The following is a 14,894-nucleotide window of genomic DNA, read 5'->3' as shown; positions in this document are numbered from 1 at the left end:
GATCAGCCATGATCTTCTTGAATGGTGGAGCAGGCTCGAGGGGCCGATTGGCCTACTCCTGCTCCTATTTCTTATGTTCTTATGTTCTTAAAAGACAAAGGTCTTGCAGCCAAAACTTTGTCTGAAGTGACAGAATGCCCTGCTGCGATAAATGAGGTTTACCCCCCACCTGTCAAATAATCATTAGCATCTCCCACTGACTGCTGGCTGAAACACGTCTGTTGCAATAGAGAGGGGAAAAAACTGGATAAGGTTTAATTCTGGACCATGTTAGTCCTATGCGCTAACACCCCGCGCCCAACGGACCCTGTGCAGGCAAGACGCAAGTTTGGTCCCAAGGGAGCACTTACCTGCAATCGGCGTTCCTTTCCAGGCCGTGCACGTGGAATCAATGCAATTCGCACTTTCCACCAGAGGGAGCTCAATCTCTTAAAGGGAAGATGTTTCTTAGAAATCTCTTAAAGGTAGCTTGCACCTGTTATTTGCTGAAAATAACAGATCAGACATAGCACACATAAAACACAGATGCAGATCCCATCCCTATGTTTACACAATGAGGAGTTATGTTAAAACATTGAATAAAGGTTGCGCACTACTAAATCCCACATCCTCCAATCTGCACACCAGACCTCACCAATCTGCCGATCTGAGTTGGTACCAGGCCAGGCCAGGTTCTCCGCTGACGCACTCGAGACCTTGGGTGCAAGAGGTGGACAGAAGGAGGGACATCCTACATCCGTTGTGGGGGGGGAGGGGGCAAGAAGCCCCCCAGACATGTAGTCAAGAGACAGAGGGAGGCAGCAGTGGACGAAGTCAATGCCAGGCGCATAGCACCATGAACATGGATGCAGTGCAGGAAGAAGCTCAATGCTTTGACATGAGTGGTCAAGGTGAGTGAGCTCAACTGTCAAGTGGCTTCTCCTACCAACTACATCACGCACTACACCCCCCCATCCCCCACGTACCAATAAACTCTTTCCATCAGTACTCAACTCTTCCCATCAGATGCTTCCTCCCGCCCTTACACATTACCACTGTTTCAAGCCACCCACCCACGACTCACAGGCCACTCACACTGGCAACTATTCAACCATGACAGGCACATCACCCAGGCACACGCCTCGCTTTCTTGCAGGAGAAAGTGGCGCATATCAAGAGGCAGCATGTGGCAGTGGCATTTTGCCCCTTGAGCCTGTTCCACCATTCAGTGAGATCATGGTGGACCTGTGAACTAAGTCCATATACCCGCCTTAGCCCCATATCCCTTAATACCCTTGGTTCACAGAAATCTATCAATCTCAAATTTAACATTCACAATTGAGCTAGCACCACCTGCCGTCTGCAGAAGAGCATTCCAAACGTCTCCCACCCTTTGCGTGTAGAAGCATTTCCTAACTTCACTCCTGCATGTCCTGGCTCTAAATGTTAGACTATGTCCCCACGTCCTAGTATTGAAGTCTAGGAGACCTCCAAAAATGGTTATAAATGTCTTGGCAGCCAGAGGCAATAATCCAGACACTAACCTGTAAATCCTGCATGGTCCCTTTAAATAGCGCCAGTTGAGGCAGTGGGGGGGTGGGGGGGGATCCTCCAGGCACTCTAAGACACGTTCAGATGGTTGGGGTTAAGGCTGTGCGTGAGTTGAGCGGTAAGTCCCAAAATGGTGTCTATCACTTTAAATCAGCGTTGCACACTGATTGAAGCCATTTTCTCCCTACTTTACATGACTCCAGTGTTTCTTATCTGCACCTGCGCTAACTCCTATACCAAGATGACGACTGGCGCACGTCACGCAGGAAACGTGCATGCGCATCCAAGACGCCATCTTGGATGTCGGAGAGGCCGGGTAGCGCCGTAACAACGCGGCACGGGAAACACACTGAGAATCCTTCAAAATTGCACCCCTGCCAAAATGTGCATTCAATGAGGCCTCTCGAGTACCTCAACTATCTGGCAAACTATGTAAATCATCATCCCGCCAGCTTTAATTGCCGGTTGGGAGTCCCGCATTCGGGAGGTGCGCGTGCACCTGAACGCGTCACTGAGGAACCCAGAAGTCAGTGGGTTGGAGCCGGGCTCCAAACCCGCTCCGGATTTCTACCATTTTAGGAGCCCCCCGCCCCCAATGCACCCGCTCCGCCATCCAAAAATTGACACCTATGTCTCCATTTATAAAGCCCTGGATCCCGTATGCTTTTTTAATCCCTTTCTCAACCTGCCCTGCCACCGTCAACAATTTGTGCACATAAACCCCCAGATCTCTCTGTTCCTGTACCCCTTTTAGAGTTGTGCCCTCTAGTTTATATTGCCTCTCCTTGTTCTTCCTACCAAAATGTATCACATCGAATTTTTCTGCATTAAATTTCATCTGCCACGTGTCCACCCATGCCACCAATCCTACCACATCCTCTTGAAGACTATCACTATCCTCCTCACTGTTTACTACCCTTCCAAGTTTTATGCCATCTGCAAATTTTGAAATTGTGTCCTGTACACCCAAGTCCAAGTCATTGATATATATCAAGAAAAGCAGTAATCCCAACACTGACCCCTGGGAAACACCACTGTACACCTCCCTCCAGTCCGAAAAACAACCATTCGCCACTAGTATCTGTTTCCTGTCCCTTAGCCAATTCTGTATCCATGTTGCTACTGCCCCCCTTTATTCCATGGGCCGCCATCATGATGATAAACCTAATGTGCAGCACTTTATCAAACGCCTTTTGAAAGTCCAAAAACACCACATCAACTGCATTGCCCTCATCTACCCTCTCTCTGTTACCTCATCAAAAAACTCTATCAAGTTAGTTAAACTTGATTTGCCTTTAACAAATCTGTGCTAGCTTTCCCTAATCAATCCACACACGTCCAAGTGACTGTTAATTCTGTCCCGGTTTATCGTTTCTAAAAGTTTCCCCACCACTGATGTTAAACTGACTGGCTTATATTTGCTGGGTTTATCCTTACACCCTTTTTTGAACAAGGGTGTAACATTTGCAATTCTCCAGTCCTCTGGCACCACCCCCATATCTACAGATGTTTGGAAGATTATGGCCAGTACCTCTGCAATTTCCACCCTTACTTCCCTCAGCAACCTAGGATGCATCCCATCTGGACCGGGTGACTTATCTACTTTAAGTACAGTTAGCCTTTGAAGTACCTCTTCTTTATCAGTTTTTAGCCCATCCAGTATCTCAACTATATCCTCCTTTACTGAGACTCTGGCAGCATCTTCTTCCTTGGTAAAGACAGATGCAAAGTACTCATTTAGTATCGCGGCCATCCCCTCTGCCTCCATGAGTAGATCTCCTTTATGGTCCCTAATCGGTCCCACCCCTCCTCTTACTACCCTTTTACTGTTTCCATGCCCGTAGAAGATTTTTGGTTTACCTTTTATTTTGGCTGCCAGTCTATTCTCATTCTTTCTCTTTGCCCCTCTTATTTCCTTTTTCACTTCCCCTCTGAACTTTCTATATTCTGCCTGGTTCTCACTTGTGTTATCAACCTGACATCTGTCATACGCCCCTTTTTTCTGTTTCAGCTTACTCACTATCTCTTTTGTCATCCAGGGAGCTCTGGCTTTAGTTGCCCTACCTTTCTGCCTCGTGGGAATATGCCTAGACTGTACCCTTGATTGGTAATTTAACAGATAACTCTTCATTTCAGCCAATAACTAATTTTTACCCTAAGAAAGTGAAATACTTCCAGGTGTGATGCCTTTGAAAGTGTGTTGAGATAAACACGTGCTAGACACAGACTTTTAATTATATAGATAGATTAGTTTAGCCAAAAGGAAGGACATACCAATTAAGCCTAAAGTTATTTAAATAAAATTGTGAATTAAGAAGAGCTTTTTGGTTTTATAGACTTCTAAAATTCTAATATTCCTCATTAGGAATACAGACAAAATATAATGCTTTTTGCAGTGTTATATGCTGTTAAGAATGTTCACCACTTAAAGATTAATTTGACAATATACCCTTTGATAGCTTTTGTGGACTGTGTAACAAATCCATTTAAATATTACCTACTTAATGGTTCTCTTAAAAAAAGGGCAACTAAACCTAAATTACAACTGTGAGTGTGCTGAAAGGTCGATTACCACTGGAGTCAATTTTTGTTCATGTCTGTCTGAGTAATGATGATGATGCTTGAGATTACAAGCAGTCCACTCAAGTTCATGAAGAATAGACTTTTGCCATTTTGCCTTCTCAGTAAGAAGTGTTGGTGATACTAAAAACAGGAAGTTCCTGAATTAATAACAAACTGTCATCCTCAGGAAATCTTGTGCAGTTATTTATGCCACGTCTTTAATGATAAGAATTATTTCTGCAGTCATCAATTAATTTAAATAGAGTTGGTACATTTTACTGATACTTTCAAGTTCTTGTCACAAAGGAACAAGTCCCTCTAATTATGTCATTGTTTTCTTTAACTGATGCGAAAACTGTGAAAAATGCAAAATACTGGTTTTAAAGGTTCAATCTCTGACCACATCCATGTATTCATACAACCAGATCTTATTATTACAAACTGGTAGTTACCAGCAAAGGAGTTCTCATCAGAAAATATCCTTCTTATCAAGTTTCAAACTGCTTTACAGATTATAATGGAGATTCTCTAAGATCATAGAAGAGGTCGGTTACACCAAAATGTGTTTCATAACTAAGTTTGCTGTACTGAGGTAGAATTGCACACCCGGGATGTGAATGGTGTGCAATGGGGTATCCTCCCAATGTACTGCACCTGGCCATTCCTGACTGAACATCTGGGCTTAGCTCTCAGTAAGCAATTATAATGAGTTTCTGCCTGCACAATGGGCTGCCTCTGGAAAGTCACGTGCTGGGAGTCAGGATTTTCTGTTCTGCTATTTAAAGGAAAGTGGCCATTGAGTGACAAAGAAAAACATTGTCAGCCAGCAAGCGGAATCACAGGGCAATCGACGGAACGCTGCAGGAATCAAACTTTGCGTATGGTAAAGTGGAAGTACTGATGCATGAAGTGGGTGTGAGGAAGACATCCCTGTCTGCCACTCAATTAGCACACTCCCCTCAGAGAACCTTGCAGCTCTTATTCAAATGCAACTTACAAATGGAGCATTATCATGCTAACATCTTTAAAGTGCTTCACACAAACAATCCTGCTAACACGCTCATGATGCACACACTAACATGCAGAATAGTCACTGACAAGTCACTGTATATGCTCTTGAAACAATGTTTCAATGCCTACAAGAAACCATTGGGAACAAACATAGATGGTAGAAGAGCCCTCGTTTCTGCCTTCTCACAGTTTTTGAGGAGGCCATAATGAGCATTATTGGTAATGAGAGCATAGAGGAAATGGAGGAGATGAAGGCAGTGTTCTCCCTCTGAGCTGAGGTCTAGTACCATTCTTCTCTTGTCATAACTTCTTTCACTCACTCATTCACACCCAAACAGGCATGTACTTAAAAAACAGCAGGACCTAGAAATTTGATTGTGCCACGTTAAACTGCATCTAGGGGTCCAATATGGCGGGTGGCATGCACATATTCATACTGTGCTGAAAGCGCACCACCTGCTATATTGGATCGGGCTGCTCTGTAGGTGTCCACGGCACACACTGGAAGCAAGTAAAAGACTCATTATAATATTTAAATAAGGGTCCTACACTTTTGTGAAATTGGGCTGCCCCAGTGCCTGACTCACCACGTGATAAACTTGCTCAGCAATTCATGGCACTAACAGGCAGCAAAGACCCTGCAGCGGTGCTATTTAAAGGGCTCATCCACTCCATACTGGTTAATTGCTGGTTTGTCCTTTGAGGCTGCTGCTGCTAGCACAAGAGGGAGAAGGAGGGGACTCTGCCGGAGGTCACACCCGCAGCAGGTCTTCAGGGAGCAATTCTCCTACCTGAACTTCACTGAGGAGCAGTATCCAAGGCGCTTTTGCTTTACAAAGGAGGCTGGGACCGAACTATGTCACCTGCTACAGCCGCAACTGGAGCATCAAACTGTCAAGGTCACCGTGGCCCTTAACTTGCAACAGGCTCCTTTCAGGTTGTAGCAGGTGACATCAATGACATTTCCCAGTTTACTGTGCATCACTGTTTCCGGGATGTTACAGAGGCTCTCTATGCCAAGAGGAACACCTACAACACCTTCCCAATTGACAGAGTGAAGCAGCACAATAAAGCACTAGGCTTTGCCGGCTTGGCAGGCTTCTCCAGGGTCGAAGGTGCCATAGATTGCACGCACATTGCCTTGCATTCTCCCTTGCAACTTTCTGCTCCCATCTACACTACTTGTTGTGCCACCTAACTTAGTGTCATCAGCAAACTTGGATATACGGCTCTCTATTCCTTCTTCTAACTCCTTTATAAATATAGTGAAAAGCTGAGGCCCCAGTAGAGATCCCTGGAGGACACCACTAGTCACATCCTGCCAATTGGAGTACATGGCATCCATGTTAGACAGAAGGGTCTCCATTCTCTGCATGAAGCCCTGACACACGTTGGAGTTGGACTCCTCTGTGCTGTGAGCCATTGCCCACAATCGCTGCAGGCTGCCCAGAGCACCTAGCATTTCCTTGTGTATGACTATCAGTCGTCTTCTGTAGCCTAGGCCCTTGAAGTCTGCACCTGAGTCTTCAGCAGAGCTAGTATGTCATCTCATCCTCCGACCAGCTGGCATCTCTGGCGTCGTAACCCCCTGACCTAGCTCTTGCACATTCATGGCCGGTTATACACCACATGAAGCCTCCTCCTCTAGCCTACCCTCTAAGGTATGCATGGTGCCAGTTCCTGAGCTGGTGCTTGCTAGGGTCAGATCGAGTGATGCTGCATCGTCAGGAAGGCTGGCGTATTCTTCCTGGAGCATCTAAATTTTCAGCACCTGAAATGAAAGAGAGGGACAAGGTTTAGCTTTTAGTCTAAAGAGAGAGCAGAAGGAAATGAGTGGCTGCTGAAAGCAGGCATGCAAGGTGTGTAGGGTGAGGTAGAAGTAGGAAGGGAAAAAGAAGATAAGATGTGAAGAACCCTGTGTGATGTCTCCTCCAGCGTTGCCACTCACCACACCCATAACTCTTCCCCTGCCGTGATGGCCAGCATGTTTTCTTCCAAAAGACAAAGGTTGTACATACGGGTGGGCACAGCCTCATCTGGTCACAGCTTCCTGTTGCATGTTGTGTGTGACCTTCTCCTGCAAGAAAGAAGAACGTTTGTTAAGGAGAGTCTTATGAGGTGTTTAGAGAATGTGCTTGTCAAGGTAGAATAGTTTTATATGTTGTGTGGAAGATGTAAGGTTTCGGGAAGTGAGGATTGCAATAGTGGGGAGAATGAGTGAGAAGGAGGTGAATTGCGGTGCATCAATTGTAGGAGAGTGAAGGGAAGCAGAGCAGGGGAGTATTATGAGTCGTGAGGCTGCATATAGTGCAAGTATGAGGAGGCAGTAATTGATGTGAGAGGTAAGTTTCATACCTTGACAAAGCTGGTGAGGTCAATTTACTGCATTATAGCCATGTCCTGGGAACTAAGCTTTTGGTATTAACCTCCTCTGCAAGCTCTTCCCATTGGTTGTGGAAGTGTAACCTGGAGGGTTTTTTGCCACCTGGACGGAATAGGATCTCTCTCCTCCTGTCCACCGCCTGGACCAGGGCCTCCAAAGCAGTATCAGAGAACCTGGGTCCTGATCCGCAGGTCTTGCAACCATTTCTCTCTTCAGAAGCATTCCCTGCTATCTGCAGCCAGAGTGCACCTCTTTCAGAGGTTCTGTCTGTCTTTAAGTGGCATTGGTTAGGCCTGATTTCCCGGCCCCCAAATAGGTGCACAGCCAATGAATAGTGCGGGTAACCTGACTCATTATAATGAGCTGCAAACACCAATTTCACATGATCCCCACGACCACATGAACAGGCGTGTGCTCTGCCTGCTGTGCACCTGTTTTTTTGGGTGCAATCGAATCTCTGGGCCCATAAATCTAACCCGATCAATTCCACTCTAGCAGCCACCTCCCAAATATCAATAAAGTGATGGAAGGAATCATCAATAATACCATCAAGCAACACCTATTCACCAATAACCTGCTCACCAATGCTCAGTTTGGGTTCCATCAGAACCATTCAATTCCACCACAGCCTTGACCCTAACATGGATGTAACAGCTGGATTTGTTTTTATTCATTCATGGGATGTGGGCATTGCTGGTATGGCCAGCATTTATTGCCCATCCCTAACTGCCCTTGAGAAGGTGGTGGTAAGCCGCCTTCTTAAATCGCTGCGGTCTGTATGGGGAAGGTTCTCCCACAGTGCTGTTAAGTAGGGGGTTCCAGGATTTTGACCCAGCGACGATGAAGGAGCAGCGATATATTTCCAAGTCAGGATGGTGTGTGACTTGGAGGGAAACATGCAGGTGGTGGTGTTCCCATGCGCCTGCTGTCCTTGTCCTTCTAGGTGGTAGAGGTCGGGGGGCTGGGAGGTGCTGTCGAAGAAGCCTTGGCGAGTTGCTGCAGTGCATCCTGTGGATGGTACACACTGCAGCCATGGTGTGCCGGTGGTGAAGGGAGTGAATGTTTAGGGTGGTGGATGGGGAGCCAATCAAGTGGGTTGCTTTGACCTGGATGGTGTCAAGCTTCTTGAATGTTGTTGGAGCTGCACTCATCCAGGCAAATGAAGAGGATCACACTCCTGACTTCTGCCTTGTAGATGGTGGAAAGGCTTTGAGGAGTCAGGAGGTGAGTCACTCGCCACAGAATACCCAGCCTCTGACCTGCTCTTGTAGCCACAGTATTTATGTGGCTGGTCAAGTTTCATTTCTGGATGCCACAGGAAAGGTGAGAGTAGCTGCCCTCAACAACAAAGCAAGAGTCCAATGGTATGGCACCAAGGAGAACCTAGAAAAACTGCAGTCAATGGGTATCAAAGGGAAAACCCTCTAATGGCTGAAGATATATCTGACCCAAAGGAAGGCAGTCATGGTAGTTGGTGGCCAGTTATAACAGCCAAAGGACAACACTGCAGAAGTTCCTCAGAGAAGTATCCTTGGCCTAATCATATTCAGCTACTTCATCAATGTCCTTTCCTCCATCATAAGGTCAGGGTTAGGCCATTCACTGATGATCCCACAATTTTAAGGTCCATTCACAACTCCTCCATTATTGCAACAGCCCATGCCACCCTGCAGCAGGACCTGGATAACATCCAAAATTGGGCTGATGGGTGCCAGGTAACATTTGCACCACATAAGTGCCAGGTGACGACTATCTCGAACAAGAGAAAGTTCAGCCATTTCCCCTTGACCTTCAATGTAACAATCATTGCCAAATCCCCTTCCCCCTATTAACACACCCTGGAGGTCATCATTGACCAGAAGCTGAACTGGACCAGCCATATCAACACCGTGGCTGCAAGAGCATGGCAAAGGATGGGTAGCCTGTGATGAGTGGCTCACCTCTCCATCATCGACAAGGCTGAAGTCAAGAATGCGAAGGAATACTCACCACTCACCTGGATGGGTTTAACTGCAACAACACTCAGGAAGTTCAATGCCATCCAGCGCAGAGCAGTTTGCTTGATCAGTGCCCTGCCACTGGATTTTATATCCACTCCCTTCACCACTGGCACAGTGTGGCAGTATGATCTACAGGATGCCCTGCAATGACTCAGCAAAATTACTTCAACAGCACATCCTTTGCCTGCAACCTTTACCACCAAGAAGGTCAAGAGCAGCAATGTCGTGAGCACAGCATCACCTCCAAGTCACACACCATTCAAACTTGTACATATAGCACCGTTCCTTCATTGTTGCTAGGTCAGAAACCTAGAATTCCCTCCCTAACATTGCGGGAGCACCGTCATCGAAAGGACTACAGCAATTCAAGGAGATGGCCCACCACTCTCTTCTAAGATCATTTGGAGATGGGCAATAAATGTGGCCTTGCCAATGTTGCCCACAGCCCAAGAACAAGAAAAAAGCCACCATAACACACAGTACTTTGCTAATGCAAACTGTTTCACTGTTTGAAATAATGTCCTGTAGCCAGAAATATGACATATAGCCCTTTTCTATTCAGTCAACAGTCCAACATCCCAGTATCACAAATCAAGCAGCACCTCACAGAACTCTGTGCCCCTTATTCCCCTGCTCCAAGCAGCTATATCAACCCTGAAAGATTTGTTTGATGACCCTGATGACTTTGAGGAGGAGGCACGGGGCAAGTCACAGTGCATGCATAAGGAAAAGTAAGTGAAGGTGGCAGGAATGAGGACCTGGTTTGCTTCCTTCTTCAGCTACAGAGAATAATGATTCTGACTTGCCGTGGCCTGCTTACAAAAGATGATTGGTGGCTGAGCTCTATCTCTGTCTTCAACAGCATTGGCTCAATTTTCTCCTCTGCAGTCTGAGCATGCTCGTGTACAGGAGTCGCTTGAGGTTGTACAAAGTTCCCTCAAAGTTTGGCTAGGAATATGGAAGAATCCATTAACCTATGCAATCATGCAGGAAAACTTCTCAGCAATATAGTCTACCATGAATAATGTGGCAATTCCAGGGGCATCTGCAGTAGAACCAGAAATGGCACAGATCCTAAACATAGTCTGAAAAGGAAGCAACATGGAATGAACTTTCACCATTCACGGTCTCAGAATGTCCCAAAGCATTTCACAACCAATAAATTATTTTTGAAGTTTAGTCATTGTTGTTATTTTGGCAAACATAGCATCCAATTTGCATACATCATGTCCCACAAACAGCAAATGAGATAAATGACTGGTTAATCTGTTTTAATGATGTTGGTTGAGGGATAAATGTTGGCCACGACACAAAGGGAACTCTCCTGCTCTTCTTTGAACAGTGCCATGGGAACTTTTATGTTCATCTGAACAGACACTCCCTCAGTACTGCACTGAAGTGTCAGCCTAGAGATTATGTGTTCAAGTAGGGTTTGAACCCAGTACTGAGGAAGTGCTGCACTGTCGGATGTGCTGTCTTTTGGATGAGATGTTAAGCCTAGGCCCTGTCTGCCCTCTCAGGTGGATGTAAAAGATCCCATGGCACTATTTCGAAGAACAGCAGGGGAGTTCACCCCGGTGCCTTGGACAATATTTATCCCTCAACCAACATCAATAAAACAGATTATCTGGTCATTATTACATTACTGTTTGTTGGACCTTGCTGTGCAGAAATTGGTTACAGTGCTTCCTTCATTACAACAGTGACAATACTTCAAAATTACTTGGCTGTAAAGCGCTTTGGGACATCCGAAGGTCATGAAAAGTGCTATATAAATGTAAATCTTCTTTTTCGCAGTACTGACAAACTCTAGGACCCCCACCCAAGATCTGCCAAAGCTCTGGATCATTCCCCAGTGTTACCAAAACCCAAAATCTTCCCCAGCACAATAAAAGCCCAAAACCATCCCCAGTACAACTTAATTCCATTGCCCCCACCCAGTACTTCTAAATATCTGAGGGTAGAAATTCCAGCATTGCTGTTGCGCCGCCAGAAGTTACATTGAGTTACATCGAAAATACAGCACAGAAACAGGCCATTCGGCCCAACAAGTCTATGCCAGTGTTTATGCTCCACACGGGCCTCCTCCCACCTTACTTCATCTAACCCTATTAACATACCCTTCTATTCCTTTCTCCCTCTTGTATTTATCTAGCTTCTCTTTAACTGTATCTATGCTATTCGCCTCAACTACTCCTTGTGATAGCAAGTTCCACATTCTAACCACTCTCTGAGTAAAGAAGTTCCTCCTAATTCCTTATTGGATTTATTAGTGACTACCTTATATTAATGGCCCCTAATTTTGGACTCCCCCACAAGTGGAAACATCTTCTCTACATCTACCCCATTGAACCCCTTCATAATTTTAAACACTTCTATCAGGTCACCTTTCAGCCTTCTCTTTTCTAGAGAAAAGAGCCCCAGCCTGTTCATTCTTTCCTGATATTACAACATCTCAGTTCTGGTATCATTCTTCTAAATCTATTTTGCACTTTCTCCAGTGCCTCTATATCCTTTTTGTAATATGGACTCCAGAACTGTTCACAGTACTCTTAAGTGTGGTCTAACCAAGGTTCTATACATGTTTAATATAACTTCTCTGCTTTTGAATTCTTGCTGGCTATGCTCAACCTTTTATGTATACCTATATATAAAATAAATGTATATCACTGTCCCACCGGCAGGACAGACCCACCAGAGGTGGCAGCACAGTGATATACAGTCAGGAGGGAGTGGCCCTGGAAGTCCTCAACATTGACTCTGGACCCCATGAAATATCATGGCATCAGGTCAAACATGGGCAAGGAAACCTCCTGCTGATTACCACCTACCGTCCTCCCTCAGCTGATGAATCAGTCCTCCTCCACGTTGAGCACCACTTGGAGGAAGCACTGAGGGTAGCAAGGGCACAAAATGTACTCTGGGTGGGGGACTTCAATGTCCATCACCAAGAGTGGCTCGGTAGCACCACTACTGACCGAGCTGGCCGAGTCCTGAAGGACATAGCTGCCAGACTGGGCCTGTGGCAGGTGGTGAGCGAACCAACACAAGGGAAAAACTTACTTGACCTTGTCCTCACCAATCTACCTGTCGCAGATGCATCTGTCCATGACAGTATTGGTAGGAGTGACCACCGCACAGTCCTCGTGGAGACGAAGTCCCATCTTCGCACCGAGGACATCATCCAACGTGTTGTGTGGCACTACCACCGTGCTAAATGGGATAGATTTGGAACAGATCTCGCAGCTCAAAACTGTGCATCCATGAGGCACTGTAGCCCATCAGCAGCAGCAGAATTGTATTCCAGCACAATCTGTAACCTCATGGCCCAGCATATTCCTCACTCTACCATTACCAACAAGCCAGGGGATCAACCCTGGTTCAATGAGGAGTGTAGAAGTGCATGCCAGGAGCAGCACCAGGCTTACCTAAAAATGAGGTGCCAACCTGGTGAAGCTACAACTCAGGACTACAAGCATGCTAAACAGCGGAAGCAACATGCTATAGACAGAGCTAAGCGATTCCACAACCAACGGATCGGATCAAAGCTCTGCAGTCCTGCCACATCCAGTCGTGAATGGTGGTGGACAATTAAACAACTAACGGGAGGAGGAGGCTCTGTAAACATCCCCATCCTCAATGATGGCGGAGTCCAGCACGTGAGTGCAAAAGGCAAGTCTGAAGCTTTTGCAACCATCTTCAGCCAGAAGTGCCGAGTGGATGATCCATCTCGGCCTCCTCCCGATATCCCCACCATCACAGAAGCCAGTCTCCAGCCAATTCGATTCACTCCACGTGATATCAAGAAACGGCTGAGTGCACTGGATACAGCAAAGGCTATGGGCCCCGACAACATCCCAGCTGTAGTGCTGAAGACTTGTGCTCCAGAACTAGCTGCGCCTCTAGCCAAGCTGTTCCAGTACAGCTACAACACTGGCATCTACCCGACAACGTGGAAAATTGCCCAGGTATGTCCTGTCCACAAAAAGCAGGACAAATCCAATCCGGCCAATTACCGCCCCATCAGTCCACTCTCAATCATCAGCAAAGTGAGGGAAGGTGTCGTCGACAGTGCTATCAAGCGGCACTTACTCACCAATAACCTGCTCACCGATGCTCAGTTTGGGTTCCGCCAGGACCACTCGGCTCCAGGCCTCATTACAGCCTTGGTCCAAACATGGACAAAAGAGCTGAATTCCAGAGGTGAGGTGAGAGTGACTGCCCTTGACATCAAGGCAGCATTTGACCGAGTGTGGCACCAAGGAGCCCTAGTAAAATTGAAGACAATGGGAATACGGGGGAAAACTCTCCAGTGGCAGGAGTCAGACCTAGCACAAAGGAAGATGGTAGTGGTTGTTGGAGGCCAATCATCTCAGCTCCAGGACGTTGCTGCAGGAGTTCCTCAGGGCAGTGTCCTAGGCCCAACCATCTTCAGCTGCTTCATCAATGATCTTCCCTCCATCATAAGGTCAGAAATGGAGATGTTCGCTGATGATTGCAGTGTTCAGTTCCATTCGCAACCCCTCAAATAATGAGCAGTCCGAGCCCGCATGAAGCAAGACCTGGACAACATCCAGGCTTGGGCTCATAAGTGGCAAGTAACATTCACGCCAGATAAGTGCCAGGCAATGACCATCTCCAACAAGAGAGTCTAACCACCTCCCCTTGACATTCAACGACATTACCATCGCCAAATCCCCCACCATCAACACCCTGGGGGTCACCATTGACCCAGAAACTTAACTGGATCAGCTATATAAATACTGTGGCTACGAGAGCAGGTCAGAGGCTGGGTATTCTGTGATGAGTGACTCAGCTCCTGACTCCCGATAGCCTTTCCACCATCTACAAGGCACAAGTCAGGAGTGTGATGGAATACTCTCCACTTGCTTGGATGAGTGCAGCTCCAACAACACTCAAGAAGCTTGACACCATCCAAGATAAAGCAGCCCGCTTGATTGGCACCCCACCCACCACCCGAAACATTCACTCCCTTCACCACCGGCACACTGTGGCTGCAGTGTGTACCATCCACAGGATGCACTGCAGCAACTCGCCAAGGCTTCTTCGACAGCACCTCCCAAACTCGCGATCTCTACCACCTAGAAGGACAAGGGCAGCAGGCACATGGGAACAACACCACCTGCCCGTTCCCCTCCAAGTCACACACCATCCCGACTTGGAAATATATCACCGTTGCTTCATCGTCACTGGGTCAAAATCCTGGAACTCCCTTCCTAACAGCACTGTGGGAGAACCGTCACCACACGGACTGCAGCGGTTCAAGAAGGCAGCTCACCACCACCTTCTCAAGGGCAATTAGGGATGGGCAATAAATGCGGCCTTGCCAGCGACGCCCACATCCCATGAACGAATAAAAAAAAATTTACAATTTTCACAGACTAGTG

The sequence above is a fragment of the Heptranchias perlo genome, chromosome 1 (assembly GCF_035084215.1).
Source record: "Heptranchias perlo isolate sHepPer1 chromosome 1, sHepPer1.hap1, whole genome shotgun sequence".
Classification (NCBI taxonomy): Eukaryota; Metazoa; Chordata; class Chondrichthyes; order Hexanchiformes; family Hexanchidae; genus Heptranchias; species Heptranchias perlo.
The sequence above is the reverse complement of the archived record's forward strand: the minus strand, read 5'-3'. Positions refer to the sequence as shown.